The 17,543-nt window shown below is 55.0% G+C and overlaps 1 protein-coding gene across 2 annotated transcripts in view; it reads right to left on the reverse strand.

Annotated features, from left to right (window-relative positions):
- TFEB (transcription factor EB) overlaps positions 1 to 16,660 on the reverse strand; it is a 54,728-nt gene extending 38,068 nt beyond the window's left edge. The window contains exon 1 of one of the 2 annotated variants that reach the window (XM_059177918.1): positions 16,410 to 16,660. The gene's annotated coding sequence lies outside the window, so the exon portion shown is untranslated. Of the gene's footprint in view, positions 1 to 4,607; positions 4,754 to 16,409 lie in introns of those variants that run through there. The other variant, XM_059177919.1, reaches the window with a different exon arrangement.
- Positions 16,661 to 17,543: the final 883 nt, after the last annotated feature.

The following is a 17,543-nucleotide window of genomic DNA, read 5'->3' on the forward strand; positions in this document are numbered from 1 at the left end:
CTCCCGTTCTGCCCTCTCTCCATCTGGAGATTCCCGGAGCTGACATCTCAAAACCTTCTCCACCAGCTGCCTGCAGAACTAAGAAACTGGGATCCTAGCCGGCTCCAGTCACTCATCTTTGGTTTTCTTTTCTTCCCATAAAAATGCCTTATTAAATACCTGATTTCTCACACGATATGGGCCTTACTTTAAGAGCCCAGATACATCACCACCTCCTAAAATGAAACACAGCTGTTTAACTGAACTGACCTATTTTCAAGACTAATTCAATGAAATAACAAGCACCTCACCAGCTCAGCTTCTAGACTTCGGTAAAACTAAAGGGGAACACAACATCCCACCCCAAAATATGCCGCTCTGGCATAATGATTATTTTGAATTAAAGTTAGTGAAGAGACAGCAGGTACTAGCAAGACACCCTGCCCTTCCTTTGGGTCCCCCAGAGCAGGAAATGAATCTCCCACCTGAAAGTCACCCTCCCAGTAGGAGGAGTCAGAGAGACACCCTTAGCACAAGAAACAGGGAATTCAGGGCCCAGGGGGTGTATAAACAACCCTTGTTACTTCTTTACTAATTAAGCTACCCCAAGCCCAAACCCCTTTCGTTTGTCAATTCTTCACAAATGTATTGTTTCTTTCTCTGAATGGGATGAAAGCTGCCTGCTTGGTTCACTTCTTGGACATTCATATCTTTGGGGATCTTGTACATACAAAATTAAATTTGTTTCTCTTCAGTCAATCTATCTTATGTAGATTTAATTATTAAGCCAGCCAAAGAAACTAGAAGGGAAGAAGGGAAAAGTTTTCCTCCCCTACTCAAGGAAGGTGTCAGAGGAGGCAGCTGGCCTAGGTCACCCAGCAGGTTACTGCTGTGGGCAGGAGAGATGATGAAGCAGATCTTATTTACTGGGCCCTTATTATGGGCAGCAGCTCACCTGCATTACCTCCTGTAATTCTTGCAACAACCCTTGAGTAAAAGCACTGATGTTATCCCCATCTCTCAGAGCAAGACACTAAGGACCAAAGAGATTCAGTCCCCTGTGTCCAAGGTCACACAGACAGTCAGTGGCAACCTGAATCCAGAGATCACAGCCTCAGCCCAGCTCTGCCACTCACTAGGCTAGGTCACCTTGGCTGACAGACTTCATTCTGGGCCTCAGTTTGCTCACCTAGAAAACCGGATAATAAAAGAACTGTGTCTTAGGCCATTGTGAAGATTAAATTTGCAAATGTACAAAACCGCTTAACACCCTGTTAGGGAGCAGGTGCTCAGTATATAGGACCTTATCATTAGAGACCACATTCTGCTATAGGAGCTCCCATCTGAGCCTCTGGGCCCTGGGCACAGCAGGTGAGAAGCCACCCATGGCTTCCTGGATATTGGCCTCCGCCAATCAGTCCCCAAGCACTGCCCCTCCACCTGGCAACACTTCCAAGCTGGGACTCCGAGGGTGCCCCATGTAGGGGAGGACTCTGGAAGCTGGGGTTCCCAGACCCAGGTTTGACCTGGGTCTCATCTTCTGAGGCCCCTGAAAGGCCACCTCCCCCTCAGAGCCAGGGATAGTCCCAGCTCACCATGGGTCACAGGCCTCTCTCCACCATTGCCCCACAGCCCCAGGTCACGGGGTGGGGAGGTGGGGGCTCTCCAGCCAGGCAGCTGACATGCTCATGACCTTTCCCAGCTCTCTCAGCCTTAGAGATGACAAGGACTACCCACCCAGAAGCCTTCACACTTCCTATAGCCGGTTCATCCACACAGGTCACAAGATTAGCATCACCAACCAGAAAGTCGACCGCTCAGGGGCTAGTATGCCCACTTTACAGATGAAGAAACTGAGCCCCCAACTGGCCCTGGGCAGAGATCTAAGTAGCAGAAAGGCTTCTGAACCCTGGACCAGGGCTCAGGACTGATCCAGTTTCTAGGCCAGATTCATTAAAGCCAGCTAGGGCAGTAGAGGGGGAAAAGGCTCAGGAGGCTCCCAAGGCTCAGGAGAGGGGAGGAAATGGCTAAGGCATGGGCCCTGGGTCTTACTGAGTCACTGTAGATCCTGCAAGTCTTGGGGATGGGAGGAGCATCAGTAATCCTAAGTCCTCCTCTACCCCCACCCCACCCTAGCCAGAGAAGAAGGACACAGCCCTTGCCCAGTGCCCTGGGATGACTCCCCCCACCCAGTCCCCTGCTCTAGCTAGCATGGACACTCCAGCCAGACCTGGCCCTGCAGCCCTCCACAGACAGGGACCCCCACCTCCGAAGGTGGCTCTCGAGCTCCAGACCCCGCATCAACCACTCACCCCAGGCACTCTCACCCCCCCACACACACACACACACAGTCCCTATCCATGTATGAAGCCTTCTCTGGCCACCTCTGCCTCAGCTGACCCCCCCACACACACACAGGGCCCAGTCACCCACATATACCATGCTGAGAATCAGACCCACAATCCTCAGTCTAGACCCCAGCATGTGGCTCTGGGTCTTGCACTGAGTAGGTGCTCTGTAAACATTGCATAAGAGGGAGATAATCTCTAAGGAAGTGACCGTGAATATCTTGACCATGACCTTCAAAAAATATACTTTATTTGGCCCAGTACACACACACACACACACACACACACACACACACACACGTATGCATAACACACACACACACACACACATATGAACCTGAAACAAAAAAAGTTGCACAAAACAACATTTGGCCAAGACAATGCAATACACCTGGATGTCCTCTCTAGATCTTCTTTCTCACTGAAAAAAATAAATGTTCATTGAGACTCACTAAGCTGACTTCATGGCCAGAAATTAGGGTCCCATTAGTGGCCTTGATCCACAGTTCAAATTATAGCCTCTAGGGAGATCTGTGTGGCCCAAACTTCCCACCCAGCACATGACCTTCTGTATAATCATCAGACACTCACTCTGGGCCAGGCCTGTGCTCAGCACCTTACTATGATATCTCATTTTATTCTCACCATCGCCCAAAGAGATAGGGGCTCTTACTATCCCCATTTTGCGGGTAAGGAAACTGAGGCCTGAGGCCCAATGTCACACAGTACATGGTTCAGGCAGAATTCAAAGCCAGATCTGTCTGAATCTGGGGCCATGTTCCTAACTCCTGAGCCACACCGCCCTCCCACCCCCAGCTGAGGGCCTTCAACCCCTCTCTTGAGTCTGCACACTGGCAGGAAGCTCACTCCAACTCCAAGTACTAAAAAGCCATTCCATGGGTGCATTTAGTTGGCTGCTTGATTGGAGACTGGCCGGGGCCCGCAGGTCTGGAGGTGAGCTAGCCTTCTTGCCTTCACAGTAGACCCTGCTCCCTCCTCCCAACCCACCTCCACCTGAACCCAGGAAAGGGGCTGGGATGGGGCAGCAGGGCTCCAGCGGACCATTCTGCGGTCCCCCCTCACTGATATCACTGCCCTGCAGCAAAGGCCTCACCCTCTCTGTGCCTCCATGTCCCCGGTTATGAAATGGGGTGATGACATGGCACCCACCCACAAAGGGAGACTCTGAGGGCTGAGGGGCTACTGCGGGGCAAGCACTTGGCACAGCACCCGAAATGCAGTAAATGCCTGGGAAAGGTGGGCACTTAGTATTATCGCCCCCAGGGCCAACGCAAAGCCCTGCCATCAAAAATAATGACAGGAACAGCAGGCGGGTTTTTGCGGTTCCCGAACATGCTTCTGTGCCAGGAGAAGGGTCACCTGTGCAGAGCACCTACTTACTGCTTGTCAAGCGGTGCGCTGAGCACTCTATGTGAATTAAGTCTTTTAGTTCCCAAAATGAACCCACACGGAGGCACTATGATTGTTCTCTCCATTTTACAGACAAGGACACTGAGGCACCAAGGGACTAAGTGACTTACCCCAGGATCACCTAGCTGCAGAGTGGCGGGGTCAGAATTCGAACCCAGCGGGACCAACAGAGTATCTGCTCCCAATCCCTGAGGTAAGGAGGTATGTACTGTGTGGCCTGGCTATGCACCTCATTATCTCCTCACCAGAGCCTCTAAACAAGCCTGGAGATGTGGAGACCAGGCAGGCAGGGCTGGGCTCAGCTGCCCAGGGAGGCAGAGCTCTTCAGAAGTGGGGTAGGAGGGACGCCTGGGTGGCTCAGTTGGTTAAGCAGCTGCCTTCGGCTTAGGTCATGATCCCAGCGTCCTGGGATCGAGTCCCACATCGGGCTCCTTGCTCTGCAGGGAGCCTGCTTCTCCCTCTGACTCTGCCTTCCACTCTGTCTGCCTGTGCTCGCTCTCTCTCTGACAAATAAATAAATAAAATCTTTTAAAAAAATAATAAATAAATAAAAAATAAAAAATAAAAAAAATAAAAAGAAGTGGGGCAGGAGCCAGCTCCTGGGACTCCTGACCCCCCAACCTCGCTTTCCACCATCCCCAGTCCCCACCCGGAAGCTGGCCAGAGGCCCCTCCTTTGTGCCACCTGCTTCCCCAACCCAGACCCTGCAAGGTATCTCCCCATCCCCTTCAGAAGACACCCTGATGCCAATGCAGGCCTTAGGGCCTCATCCCCACTCACCTGCCTCCCCGAAGACAGGACACACACACACACACACATACACACACGTGTGCACACACTCCCTCATACCTGGGAGAGGCGAGTCCCCTGGAAGGAGCCCCCGAGAAAGCTCAGCTCCTTGGGGGGCCAGAGCCCAGGGCCAGGCCCCTGCCCCGGGTGCCAGACCCAGTTTCCTCATTCTCCCCAGCACTGCTTCTCACCCAGCCCCCTGCACCTCAGTCTGAGAGGAAGTTGCACAATCCCCTGGGAGCTGCAAGTGTGGCCGAGGATTACTCACAGTGCAGAGGGAACCGCACACCCATCCGGAAGGCTTTGCTCACCCACAAGACTACCCAGTGCAGGCAGGCTCCCAACCCGACTCACCCCATCTCACTCACACACCCTGGGGCCCAGGACCCCTACAATGTCCTCCGTCCTCCCGGCCTGAGCCTCTTTCAGACCCCATGAGCCACAGAGCCAAGCCCCACAGGGCACAGACCAAGCCCCCCCACCCCAAGATCGAGAGGGGCAAGAATTTTCAGAAATCTTACCAGGTCTAGTACAGGCCTAGCCCTAACCTGCATACCCTCCCAGCCCCTCCTGGAGGCACAGATCCTTAGCCTGAAGCCCCACAGTCCCCCACATCCCTGACTGACCATGTTATCTGCCACCTTGCCCTTGGGCCTTGCCAGGGCCTCCAGACACCCGGTTCACAGTCTTATGATATAGGCCCACCTGGGAAGGGACCCCGAGACTGAGATAAGAGCAACCACACAATAATTCACTTGTGACAACACACTCTTGCTACATGTGATTTCAGAGGTTCCCCAGCCCCCAAAGTACTTCTCTAACAGCCTGTCAAACAAACATTCATTTCACCAGCGTTTCTCTCTGGTGCTTAAGGGATTCCTGCCTTTAACAGGGAAAATTCCTTGTCAAGAAAGGCAGGCAATGATGAAGCCACTGTCTGTCACCTGTCCCTCAAGGTGGGTGAGTTTCCTGGGCCCTTCCATGAGAGTATGGCTCAGGAAGGTACAGGGTAGTAGAAAGAAGATCAGGCAGGCCGTGGTTCATGGCGAAGGCCGGAGATGCCACTGAGGCAAAGTGCGCCCTAGAACAAGGAGGTCAGAGAGGCCCAGGGGGCTCTGACCTAGACTCTGACCCAAGCCTGGGCCCTCCCTGGGTTAGCAACTCTGGAAGAACACAGAGGATGAGTAGGAGGCTGGCCTGGGTGTACAGAGCCCCCAAGAATGACCTCTGGCTTCCACCCCTCACGGCCTGGACTCGAAACGGGGCCTCAGATAAAGAGTATGACAGGTACCTCTTATCACCCCACACAACCTTGGACTCCCACCCAGCTGAGGACAAAGTCAGAAATGGTTTTACCTGGGCCCCGGAGCTCCCCAGAGAGCCCCTCATTTCTGCTGCCCTCATCAAAAGGCTGGGGCCCTCCGGGCAGTTCCCCCACAGTCCCAAGGCCTAGAATAGCAGGAAGCAGGGCCGAGCTCACAGCTGGTCACCTGACACCTCCAGTTCAGTGGACAGGGAGCACAGTCAAGGGGGAGGGGCTGGTATCACAAAGGAAACAAGGAGCAGATGCCCCTTGGCAGGGATGCCTCCCAAAGTGCCCCTCTCCCCAGTTCTGACAGCAGCCTCAGGGAGGGGGAAGGGCAGCCCCCTCACCACCCTCACTGTCCCTAGCTGGAGACCAAGGCTTCAAGCACTGAAGTGACTTCCCCAAGGCTATGCAGCAAGTTCATGGCAAATCTCAGTTTCCTGGCTCTGTTCCCAGGTCGGAGTTTCTCAACCTCAACACAGATGCTCGCAGCCAGAGGATTCCTTGCTGGGGGGCTGTCCTGAGCATTTCAAGATGTTCAGCCACATCCCGGGCTTCTACCCACTAAATGCCAGTAGCATTTCCCGAGTTGTGACAACCAAAAATGTCATCAGACATTGCCAAATGTCCCCGGGGAGGCAAAATGACCACCAGTTGAGAACAACCACCCAAGGAGACCTTGAAAGACAGACACCTGCCGATTCTAAGGTGCACGGTATCTACTGAGGGCTCCAGTCCTCGAGCCTTCCGCCTCCGCTGCCAGATGTGCTGGGCAAGAGGCCCTTGCAGAGGCCGCCCCGTTGGGGGTCCCCTCTGAAGACCGTCTTCCTATCTCCCAACTTGGAGCCCTCCCTGGCATTCACTATTATCACAGTCTTTTAGCCACGGCTGAAAGTACACAGCTACGAGTACAAAATTTCGAGCATCCCCAGTACATGCTTCTTTTCTCATAAATTGCTAATAAATAACAATGTATGAATAGATCATGCAGGTCAGCAAACCCCCACAAAAACAGATCAATAAAAAAAGGATGAAAAGGGGAATGCAAATTATACCCAAGGAGAGAGACAGCAACATGCACCAGCATGGAAGAAGTTAACAGTTTTTAGCAATACAAAGTGTTGGCTAGAATCCCGAGCAACAGAAACTCTCAGGTGCCCCTGGTGAGGAATAAATTGGCACAACCACTTAACAAGATATTTACTGAAGATAAGACTCCCGGGTGGCTCAGTCAGTTGAGCATCTGACTCTTGATTTTGGCTCAAGTCGTGATCTCAGGGTCATGGGATCAAGCCCCAGATCAGGCTCCGCGCTCGGCGTGGAGTCTGTTTAGGCCTCTCCCTCTTACACTGTGGGCTCTAGCAATTCCATTCAGGCTTATAGGCACTCTGGGGAAATACATGCACCAGTGCACCAGGAAACACACACGAGGACATTCTTACAGGACTGTTTACAGTAGCCGAAAAAGGAGAGCAACCCCCACGGCCACGAGTAGCAGGCTGGGTACAGCCCCATGGTAGCAAGTTCATAGAGGGAAAGGCGGCACAGCAGTGAAAATGAACACACGAGAGCTACACGTCATAACCTGGACAGATCTCACAAACAAAATGTGGAGCGGAAATAACCTTGACATAAGAACGCGTTCAGTGTCATCCTAGCTGTATCAAATTCAAAATCAGGCCAAACTGAACTCTTCTGATAGAGACTGCAGACATCAGTGGTTCCGCGATAAGAAAAAGAAAAAACTAATGATCGGAAAGGTCAGGATCGTGGTTACCTCTGAGGGGAGGGGAGTCGGGACAGAGGTGGGGTGCAGAAGCCTGCATCTGTTTCTTCACCCAGGCGGTGGTTACCTGGGTGATTACAGTTAGTTATTACAGCATACATACATGTTTGTGCTCTTATCAGCAGGGATGGCGTATTTCACTATTAAAAGGGGAGGAAAAGGATGGGATATAAATAAATAGAAACAGAAGTTCTAATATTATCTCCTCACTCCTGGCTTTGAAAACCACTATAATTAGGCCCAGCAAACCAGAGAGGAATCTATAGTTCACCACAGGTCTGGATCTGTGATGCCCAGGTGATGCCCAGGGTTGTCTGTGGAGGGGCTCCCCCAGCTGGCCAGCTGCCCCTCAGTCCATCTCCCCGCCACCTCCAGCCTGCGTAGCGCCGGGCACCTTCACACCCGTCTCACCCTGCCCCGGGCCATTCTTCTGGGCCCCCAACACCCCAGAGCTGGTAGGCTGATACCGGGGAGGCACCGAAGGGACCCCCTGAACACCAAAAGAGGGGAGACAGAAAAAGAAATAAAGAGGAGGGCGAGAAGTGGGAGAGAGAGCAGGAGAGAGAGCCACACACACACTTTGAGGGCCCGTGTTCCAGACACAGTGGAAGTCGATGAAGGTTCAAGAGGGATGAGAGCATGGGGGGCAAAGGAGAGAGGGGAAGACAGAAGGTGCAGGACGTGGAGGGGAGGTGCAAAATCATGGCCCCAAATCCCAGGTCAAGTGTTGGGGGCGCAGCAACAGGCAGGCCCAAAGAGGTCTGAGTTGTTGGGCCCGAGTTAGTACCTCCCCCCTTGCCCACTGCCGGGGGCTTCCGAACGGCAGATGGGCGGCCAGCGCCTTCCCGTGGCCTCCCCTTGCACTCAGCAGCCTCTGGTCTTCCTGGAAGGAAGGACTCTGTCCAGGAGGGAAGCTTCTGGGTCTGTGGAGATGACCCGCAGGTAAGAGGATCCGGGAAGCAATAGAGCTGCCTTGCTGGGGGCCCAGGTGGGCAGGGCTGAGTCAAGATCACCAAATTGGCACAACTCTTTCATAAAAACTCTCTGGACCGAGGAAGAACGCTTTTCAGAGTGAAGGGCCAGGCTTGGGCACATGTCCATTCATTTATATGTAACTCTGTACTATCTTCCACCGGTCCCCCTTCTCTGTCCTCTGTGTTTCCCACAGTTCCCCGCCGGGCTGTCAGCCCAGAGGGAGGAGCTGTGTTCTCATTCCCACCCATCCTGCTCTCCCGCACAGCGCTAGGCACACAGAAGGTGCTCAGTGCATGCCTGCTGACCCTAAGCGTGCCCCAAGCCATGGGGTGCTGGCAAGGCTCCCTCAGGCTCCCAGGCCTCAGTCCTCTGCTCTCCAAAATATGGAGGAGGCACCAGCTAGCTTCTAAGGCCCCCAGCACCACAGCCCCAGTCAGCCCCCAGCAAAGCCAGCCACACCCTGCTGCACGGGCCACTGAGAGCACACCTGCCCAGAGCTGGCGGGGGACAAGAGGCGACAGGGGCTGGACAGGATAGTGTGTCACCTCCCAGCCACTCTGTACCTCTCAAGGACTGCAGCGGGGAGCTGAGGCAGGTGCTGTCCCCAAACCAATTATAAACAAGGCAGAGGACAGGCTGTGACTTCCCTTGGCAAACAGGAGAAAATAAACCGGAGCCCCACCCCAGAGACCCACGGGTAGCACTGGGGGGGCGGGGGGGGGGAATGCTGGCAAACTCACCACAGGAAGGGACAGACTGTCAGCCCTAAACCAGAGTGAAGCTGGACCTGGATCCCGGGGAGAGCAGGTGGCCAGGTGGGGGTGGGGAGAGTGTGGGGAGAGGCAGGGAGCTCCTCCTTGTCTAGCCGTGTGCGCATCCCTGAGTATTAGATGGTGAAGCCAATACCCTGCCCACAGGGCAGAGACCTGTTGTGTCCTCATTTCTGGGCACTTGACAGGGGCTCAATTCACATTCAGGCCCTCACTCCATAAAAACTGACTGAGCTCCTGCTGGATCCCAGACTCTCTTCTGGACCCTGGGGATACAGCATCACACAAAACAGATCCAGCCTCTGGGCTCAGGGTGCTGGCACTGCCGGGTTCCATTCATCTGTTGCCTGACGTGCTCAGTGGCCAAGCCCACCTTGCCACCTCCCTGCAGGGCCCAAGACCCTGTCACAGCCTCTTCTCACCTCCCATCATGACTTCTCCAGCTTCCAAGGAAGGATCCACCCCAAGAGCTCAGGGGTGAGCCCCCAAGGTGGCCCACTATCTGCTGCCCTCAAGGCCCAGGACCTCCTAGAAGATGATAGAGACACTCCTCCATCTATCAGTGACAAGCCCCCCACCCCGGCCAACATCTCCAGTCTGGGTCAGGAAGGAGAAGGTCTCAGCTGCCTTCTGTGTGTGTTTAATCATTTCTATTAGTAGTTAAGAAACACAATTCAACAGTGATGCCATACTTGCCCACCATGGGGTAGGAAAGTCAAGTCACATGGTGGGTCTTTCTCTGGCCTCACTTTAGCAGAGCCAAGGACCACTTTGGACAGCTCCCCACTAACCCAGCAAAGGCACTCTGTCCCCAAGTACTTTCACAGGAGCTTTAGACCCCACTCCGTGTTCTGATGCCTCCTGGGGACAGTGCGATCCTTTGGTGTCTACCTCATCTCACCTTGATCAAGCAACAAGTATTTCCTGAGCACCTGTCCCGGAGGGTGGTGCTGAGACCACAAGGCTGGTCAGTTTAACGGGAGGTGCGGGCAGAGAGCCAAGGTGGGGAAGGCAGCTGAGTATATGATTATACCAGGGATTAGCAGTCACCAAGTGGTGTCACAGTGGTCTCCACCCCTTGGGACCTGGCTTCAGAAAGAAGACAGGCCTCAGAGGCCCAAAGCAACCAGAGACCCAGGAGACAGAAAGGTCTTGCCTGGGAAACTGCAAAGCAGTGAGTTCTCAAACCATGGTCTGGGGACCAGCGGCATTTGCATCACCTGAGAATTCACCCAAAATACAAATTCCAGGACCTACTGGAATTTCTAGGCCTACTGATTCTGGACCTACTCAGTCAGGAACCCTGGGGGTAAGGCCTAGCAATCTGTGTTTTAACAACTATTCCAGATGATTCTGATACCCACTCCAATCTGAGAGTCGCTGCCCTGGAAAAGGGGCATCAGAATCATTTGGGGAATTTTTAACATGGGCTCCTCCTTCAAGATTCAGATGTACTACTAATTTTTATTTATTTATTTATTTATTTATTTATTTATTTATTTATTTATTTTTGGTTAAGTAAGCTCTCCACCCAGTGTAGGGCTTGAACTCATGACCCAGAGATTAAAGCATGGTATGCTCTAGCAAGTGAACCAGCTAGGCATGTTCCACTATTTTTAAGAGCTCCCCAGGCGATCATAATATCCACCAAAGCTACAGTCATGGACCCATGGACCCATCTCCTGGTCTCCCTGGAAGGTGTGCCCTGATGGACAGAGGATTTGGTTAGAGGGAAGAGCACAGGAGGGGTGGGCAGGAGAAGGGACCAGCATGAACAAGGGACTGGGAGGAGGAATATGGACCATGGGTTTCTGGAAAACCTGCTGGAATTTTGGATTAATCCCACGGCATCACATGGTGGGGATATTAGTCCTCCTCTCTCCTCCTCGTCATGCCCACACCTAGGAGCCAGGAAAGAAAACCAGCAATGGCTCTGCCTCATGCCCCTGCCCCTCTGAGGCATCTGCTGGGGGGCGAGCCATGGGTCAGGAGTGGGTAGTGAGTGTCTAGGCCAGATGCTACCCAGGGAATCCCCAGGGGTGGGGCAGGGCAGGGCAGGGGGCCGGAGAGTTGCCTCAAGCACTGCAGTCCATTCGATTTTGTTAACCGTAGAGACCGGGCTGGGTGTGGTCACCAGGGAATGAAGGGGGACTGCGGCCACCAAAGCTACAAAGCCCCATGTAAGGCATTGCTTTCGAGGGTGTCAGATGTGCAGGGGAGTCCACCTACAGGTCTTTTTCTCTTCACTAGAGCGTTCTGTACCTCTATTTCCTCACTTGGGAATGAGAAACAGAAAAATAAAGGAGTTGTAAGAGTCCGTTAACGATTAATAACATCTTTGAGCACGATGCCATTCTAGGTCTCATTTGAGCTATTCTAGGTCTCATTTGACTGGTGCAGCACGTGTCAAAATACTCAGCCCAGATGGGGTGCCTGGGGTACTCGGTCAGTTAAGCATCTGACTCTTGATTTTGGCTCCTGGTCCTAGGATTGAGCCCTGAGTTGGGCTCCATGCTCAGCTCCGAGTCTGCTTGGAATTCTCTCTCTCCCTCTCCCTCTCCACCTTCCCCTGCTGGAGTTCTCTCTCTTTCTCTCTAAAATAAATGAATAAAATCTTAAAAAAACAACACTCAGCCCTCCCTGCAGCACTAGTAAGCAGGTGCTAGCATAACACTTGCTTTCCAGTGCAAATGGAGGCACAGTGGGGTAAAGCAGCTGGCCCAGGGGTCACACAGCTAGGGTATGTCAGAGGTGGGATTCCAAGCCAAGCAGCCTGGCCCTGGAGCTCCTATTCTCAACAATCTCCTGGCGACATGGCACTTAACTTAGGGCTCAGTTCGCCCTGGCTCTGATGATGTCCCAAGAGAAACTGGCTGGTCGTACCACCCAGGCCAGCCTTAAGCTCATGCTCTAGAGAGTGGACTTCAGCAGTGTCCCCCTCCCCCGGAAGCACACACGCCTCCCTCTGGGGAGCCTCTCCTGTCTGGCTGCCTTTGCCAGAGAGCCACAGAAGGTTCACATTAGAGGGGAAACCGCACCACCATCACCACCCCCCCCAGGCTAGGTGATAGGTTCCCAGCCATGGAGACGGAGGCTGAGAGCAGTGGGACCTGCGCGCCCATACCGGCTGGCCGGGAGGGGACTCCTGTGTTCTCGTGACTGGTGGCTGTTCATTCTCACTCAATAGCTGCCACAGCCTTTCTCCACATCTAGTAAACAAGTGCCTAGCGAGGGCTGCACGCAAGTTAATGTGTGAGGTTTCCAAGGAGACCCAGGAAGCCTTGTCTGAACTCCTCTCCTCCCCAGGGCCAGTCAGGAGAGTCCTCACCAGAGGTCCTTTGATCACCTGTGTCAGCAGAGTTCAGAGGAACAGCCAGGAGACAGGTGTGGCCCTGGGGCAGAGGCCTCAGCCAGTTTACACCCTGCTCAGAGCAGGAGACCCTGCCTGGGGCAAAGAAGGTTCCCAGACCCACACCTGCCCACCTTTTAAGAGAGAACTCCTGAGAAACCCAAAGTGGTCTGCTTGAGACACTGAGAACATGGATTCTGGAGGAAGCTGGACCTCAGTTAGAGTCCCTACCTCTTCCATGCTGTGTGACTTCAGGCAACTTGCTTAACTTCTCTGAATCTGGATAATGAAAATAATCATTCCTACCTCACTCTAAAGAGTAAATACACAGGACACCTGGGTGGTTCAGTTGGTTGGGCATCTGCCTTTGGCTCAGGTCATGATCCCAAGGTCCTGGGATCAAGTCCCACATTGGGCTCCTTGTTTGGCAGGGAGCCTGCTGTTCCCCCTGCTTGTGCGTGCAGGTGCTCGCTCTCTCTCTCTCTCTCTGACAAATAAGTAAATAAAATCTTTTTTTTTTTTTAAAGATTTTATTTATTTATTTGACAGAGAGAAATCACAAGTAGATGGAGAGGCAGGCAGAGAGAGAGAGGGAAGCAGGCTCTCTGCTGAGCAGAGAGCCCAATGCGGGACTCGATCCCAGGACTCTGAGATCACGACCTGAGCCGAAGGCAGCGGCTTAACCCACTGAGCCACCCAGGCGCCCCGTAAATAAAATCTTTAAGGAAAAAAAAAAGTAAAGACATAATAAATGCAACTATTATTTATAGCTAAATTTTCTTAGAATGTTGTTCTATTATAGCATAAAGAAACTAGATGAATATTCCATCAACATATCGTGTGGTTATACTCCCACACACACACACGGACGATTCATCTGTACACATGTACCTAGATACCCATCATCTCATCACCATACACACACACACAAACTCCTCTCAATTACACACGCCCCACAGTGAAATATGGAGCAACATTACAGACTCACCAGTACCAGACACTGGTCTACCCTGAACCTTCACAATAGCCTGGAAGGAGGGTACCTTTTCCTCCCTCTTTTTTCAGAGGACAATAGACACCTTACCTACTTATCCACTTGCAGCATCGTGGGGGGTCGACACTTCTGGCAGTTCTGGAAATCCTGACCTCCCTCCCTCAGCATCAGAGGAGGTCTGCCCAATTTCCACAGTCATCTCCAGGGCAGCCCCAAGCTGGGCCCCAAGTGCTGACAGCCCTCCATCCCTAGGACAAAGGCCCAACCTGGCTCTCATGCCAGCTGCGGTTGGGGAAACCCCTGCTATGGGCAGAAACCAAGTTGACTTTGAAAAGGAAGAGACAGAAGCCAGGGGGTGGTTGGGCCACTCCCTGTGGGGGCAGGTGCTAAGTTACTCTATAAAACCCCAGCTAATGATACAATTACAGCCATAAACAAAGCCCCAAGAGGAATGAAGGCCAGAAGCCAGACCCCCAAAGGACAGCCAGCTCTGAAGGGTGGGAGGCCCCTCCTACCTACTTTCAAGCCTTGAGGCTCAAAGGGGGCTGACTGGCCATGGGGGTGGGCCGTAGGTAGGCCCATCATCCCAGGCCCTGGCCCACCCCCTGCCCACCTCTGACTGTGAGTCACCCAACTCTCAGCCCTCAGCAGCCCAGCTGGTTCTCCATGGATTTGGTGCTCACTCGAGGGGGGGAGGGGTCCCCTGCCCCATGCCCTGCACCACCTCCACCGGACCGGAACAGGATTCCCATTCGTCCGCACCTACTAGAGCTGAGTTGTAAGCAGTATTAGCTCCCTTCCAGAGAAGCAGACAGAGCACAGAGTCACACAAACAGCCTCTCATTTATGCTTTCTAGTGAACTAGCGTCGGGGTGTGGGGGACAGGCAGAAAGAAGAGGGCCAAGTGAGTTGCTCATTTTCCTATAGTTGGGGAAACTGAGGCATGGTACTAGCATACCAGCAAACTACCATGCAGGGCTCTCCCCTTCGGCCGCGTCTAAGACCAGCCTTTATTGCTGGCATCTCTCCCCTAGACTGTTATCCGCCTGAGGACAGGGCCTGGAGGCTCTCCACCAGGCTGGGCACACAGAGGGCCTCCGAGCAAACAGGCTAAAGATCCGGGAACTACCTTCCGATCTGAGCCAACCCCTTCTGGCCGCCCAAGAGGAAACCAGAGCCACCTTCCTCCCCCACCAATTGCCAGGTCCTGGGCCAGTGGAATCTTAGACTGGGCGGGTGCAGGGGTCTGAGCCCACATCTGAGAAGTATCACTAAGGGCCTGCACGGGCCTTGCCCTTTCTCAGCTGGACTAAGACTCCCTCACTCAGGGTGGGGGCTGTGCGGTAATTCACGGACACTGCCTGGGGGCGTAATGCCAAAGGAGGCACTGTGCTCAAATCCAGACCAGAAACAGAGCCGAACCGTCCCCGGAACAGAGAGGCGAGAGAATCCCGGCTGGAGTGGAATGGGGTGGAAAGGACTCCGCAGCGAGCGGCCACCAGGGAACGGGGAGGGGGAGCTGGGGACACTAAGGGCGCGCGTGCAGAGGAGCCCCGCCCCGGGAGCCCTCCCTCCTTCCCCGCGGGCGCGGGGCTGGGGCGCGCCAGGCTGCTGCGGCGCGAACCTGCTCGCGCAAACCGGAGCAGCTCCGGGCAGCGGTGCGTGAAGCCAGAACCCGGGGCCGGGAAGGGGCCGAGGGGCGGGGACAAAGCTGGCAACAACCCTCTCTCTTCGAGGAGGGAAGTGCACGCGCTATGCCCCTGTGGCCGACCAGGGTTTGGGGAGGTGGGGAGGAGACCCCGCGTGGATTTCGAGGCGGGACGTCAAGGGGTTGGGCGGTACGAACTCCTGGAATAAGGGGGAAGGGGGCGTGTTTTCCGGGATTCTGGACCAAGAAGGTGGGGGTACTTAGGGGCCGGCAGATGGCTGGGAGCTCCGGGGAGCAGAAAGAGGGACGCGCGAAGTGTGAGCTCTGGGGTTGGGGTTCTCAGAGGTCGCGGAGTTAATGCAAAGGGGAGAAGAGCTTAGGATACCAGGGGACGCGCCGCTTCTTCAGACACCGAGGGGGAGGAAGAGACGGGAAGGGAGGGAGGGATGGTACTTCCACCCGCCCCGCTCCAGCAGCCCAGCCCCGGGGGCGTGGCGCCGTCCCGGCCCTCCCACTCCCCGGGACCATCCAGGTTGGGCCTGGCCGGGACGAACTCGGCCCCCGCACGCCTCCCGGGCCTCCGGCGCCCTCCCCCGTACCACCCGCCCCAGCCGCCTCCGGTGGAGAAGGAGTAGGCGCAAGGCCCACACGTCCCTCAAACTTGTTGCAAGTTCACTCCCACGCCTCCCGCCCCTTCGACTCCCAGCTCCCGAGTCGGGAAGGCCCATGCCCGCCCCGGCCCCTCCCGCCTGGTTACATAAGGTCGCGGAGAAGCCGCCCCCGGCCCCGGCCTGCAGTGAGGGGCCGGAGGGGCTCCCGGGCTCCGCAAGCAGCTCCGCTCCGGCCATGTGCGGAGAGTCCCGGACTAGACGGACCGCAGAGCTGGTGTTGGCGCGGCACACACACTCTCTGTCCCCTCTTCAGCCGGCACCCCCATCCACCCACCTGTCTCCCGCACCCACAATGGGGGCGGGGGAGCCTGGGTCCGAGGTTCCGGGCCCTCCGTGCACCCCTTGCCCCCCGGTCCCGCTCACCTAGCTCTGAAGGTCAATCCGTCCGCCGCCTGTGCCCCGCGGCTCTGGCAACTTGTCCCAAGTTCAGGTGTCCGGCCCGCGAGCTGCGCCTGCCGCCCCCTCCCGGACTCCTCCGGCTCCGCGCCACCAGGGAGGCCCGCCCCGTCCGCCCTTCCAGCTGCCGTCGGCGCCGCCGCCGCCGCTCCCTAGGTCCAGCCCGCGTCCGCCGCCTCTGCTGTCACCGAGCCCCGCGCCCGGCGCCGGGGCTCCCCCTGTCAATCCGCACCCACTTCCCGCCGCGCCCGGCAGAGGGCAGCACACGCCCCCGCGGTCCGCCCCGCCCCGCCCCGCCCCTCGCGGGCCTACCGCGGCGCCCGCGGGGAAATGTAGTCCCTCCCGTCGGCTCCGCCAGGAACGCCGGGGTTTGTAGTCCCACTCTGTGAGCCCTGGCTTGTGTACGTGGCCATGGCTTTTTGACTTGGAACTTAAGTTCCACTTCATTTCTGCCTCTTCTGCAAGTTTTTTTTTTTTCTTCTTACTCAGAGATGTCACGAACTACAGCTCACTATGATACACCCCGTGGTTTCTCTGACCCCAAGGAGAGGTGTGCAGCATGCTGTCTTTACTAGAGTCTAGGAAAGATGTAGTAGGGTCCCAGATGGTGGGCTGTTGCTATAGAAACCACTACGTGGCAAACCTCAGTTTCCCTCGTGTTTTGGAATGGAGTGCCCGACTTAGATCTTGTCTTTCACCCCTGACCCTGAACATAAGGAGCAAGGTTGAGGTCAGACTAGTGAAGGATGGGGTGAAAGAAATGTGTACAAGGAGCCTACAACCCTCCTATTATGGTTTTCCAGTAATACCCCTCCTCAAGCTTCATCAGTCCTAGCTTCCCCCCACCCTGCCCCCCGCAGAAGATTCTAGGTGAAAATGTGATCAGTTTCACTCAGCCCAGACCTTTTGAAGTCCTTCTGGAAATAGGTTCTGGGAGCATCACCCCCCTTCCAGAAGTAGCCATGACTGTCACACGTGTACATGGGCATCTAGCATTTCTCAGAAGCTCCCAGTACAAGCTTGATCACAGGTGAGGAGAAGAAGGCCTGGGTAGTGGGAGGATGGGAGCCCTCATCACAGTGCTAGTGGGCTTGTCTGGGG

Source organism: Mustela lutreola, chromosome 6 (genome assembly GCF_030435805.1).
Source record: "Mustela lutreola isolate mMusLut2 chromosome 6, mMusLut2.pri, whole genome shotgun sequence".
Classification (NCBI taxonomy): Eukaryota; Metazoa; Chordata; class Mammalia; order Carnivora; family Mustelidae; genus Mustela; species Mustela lutreola.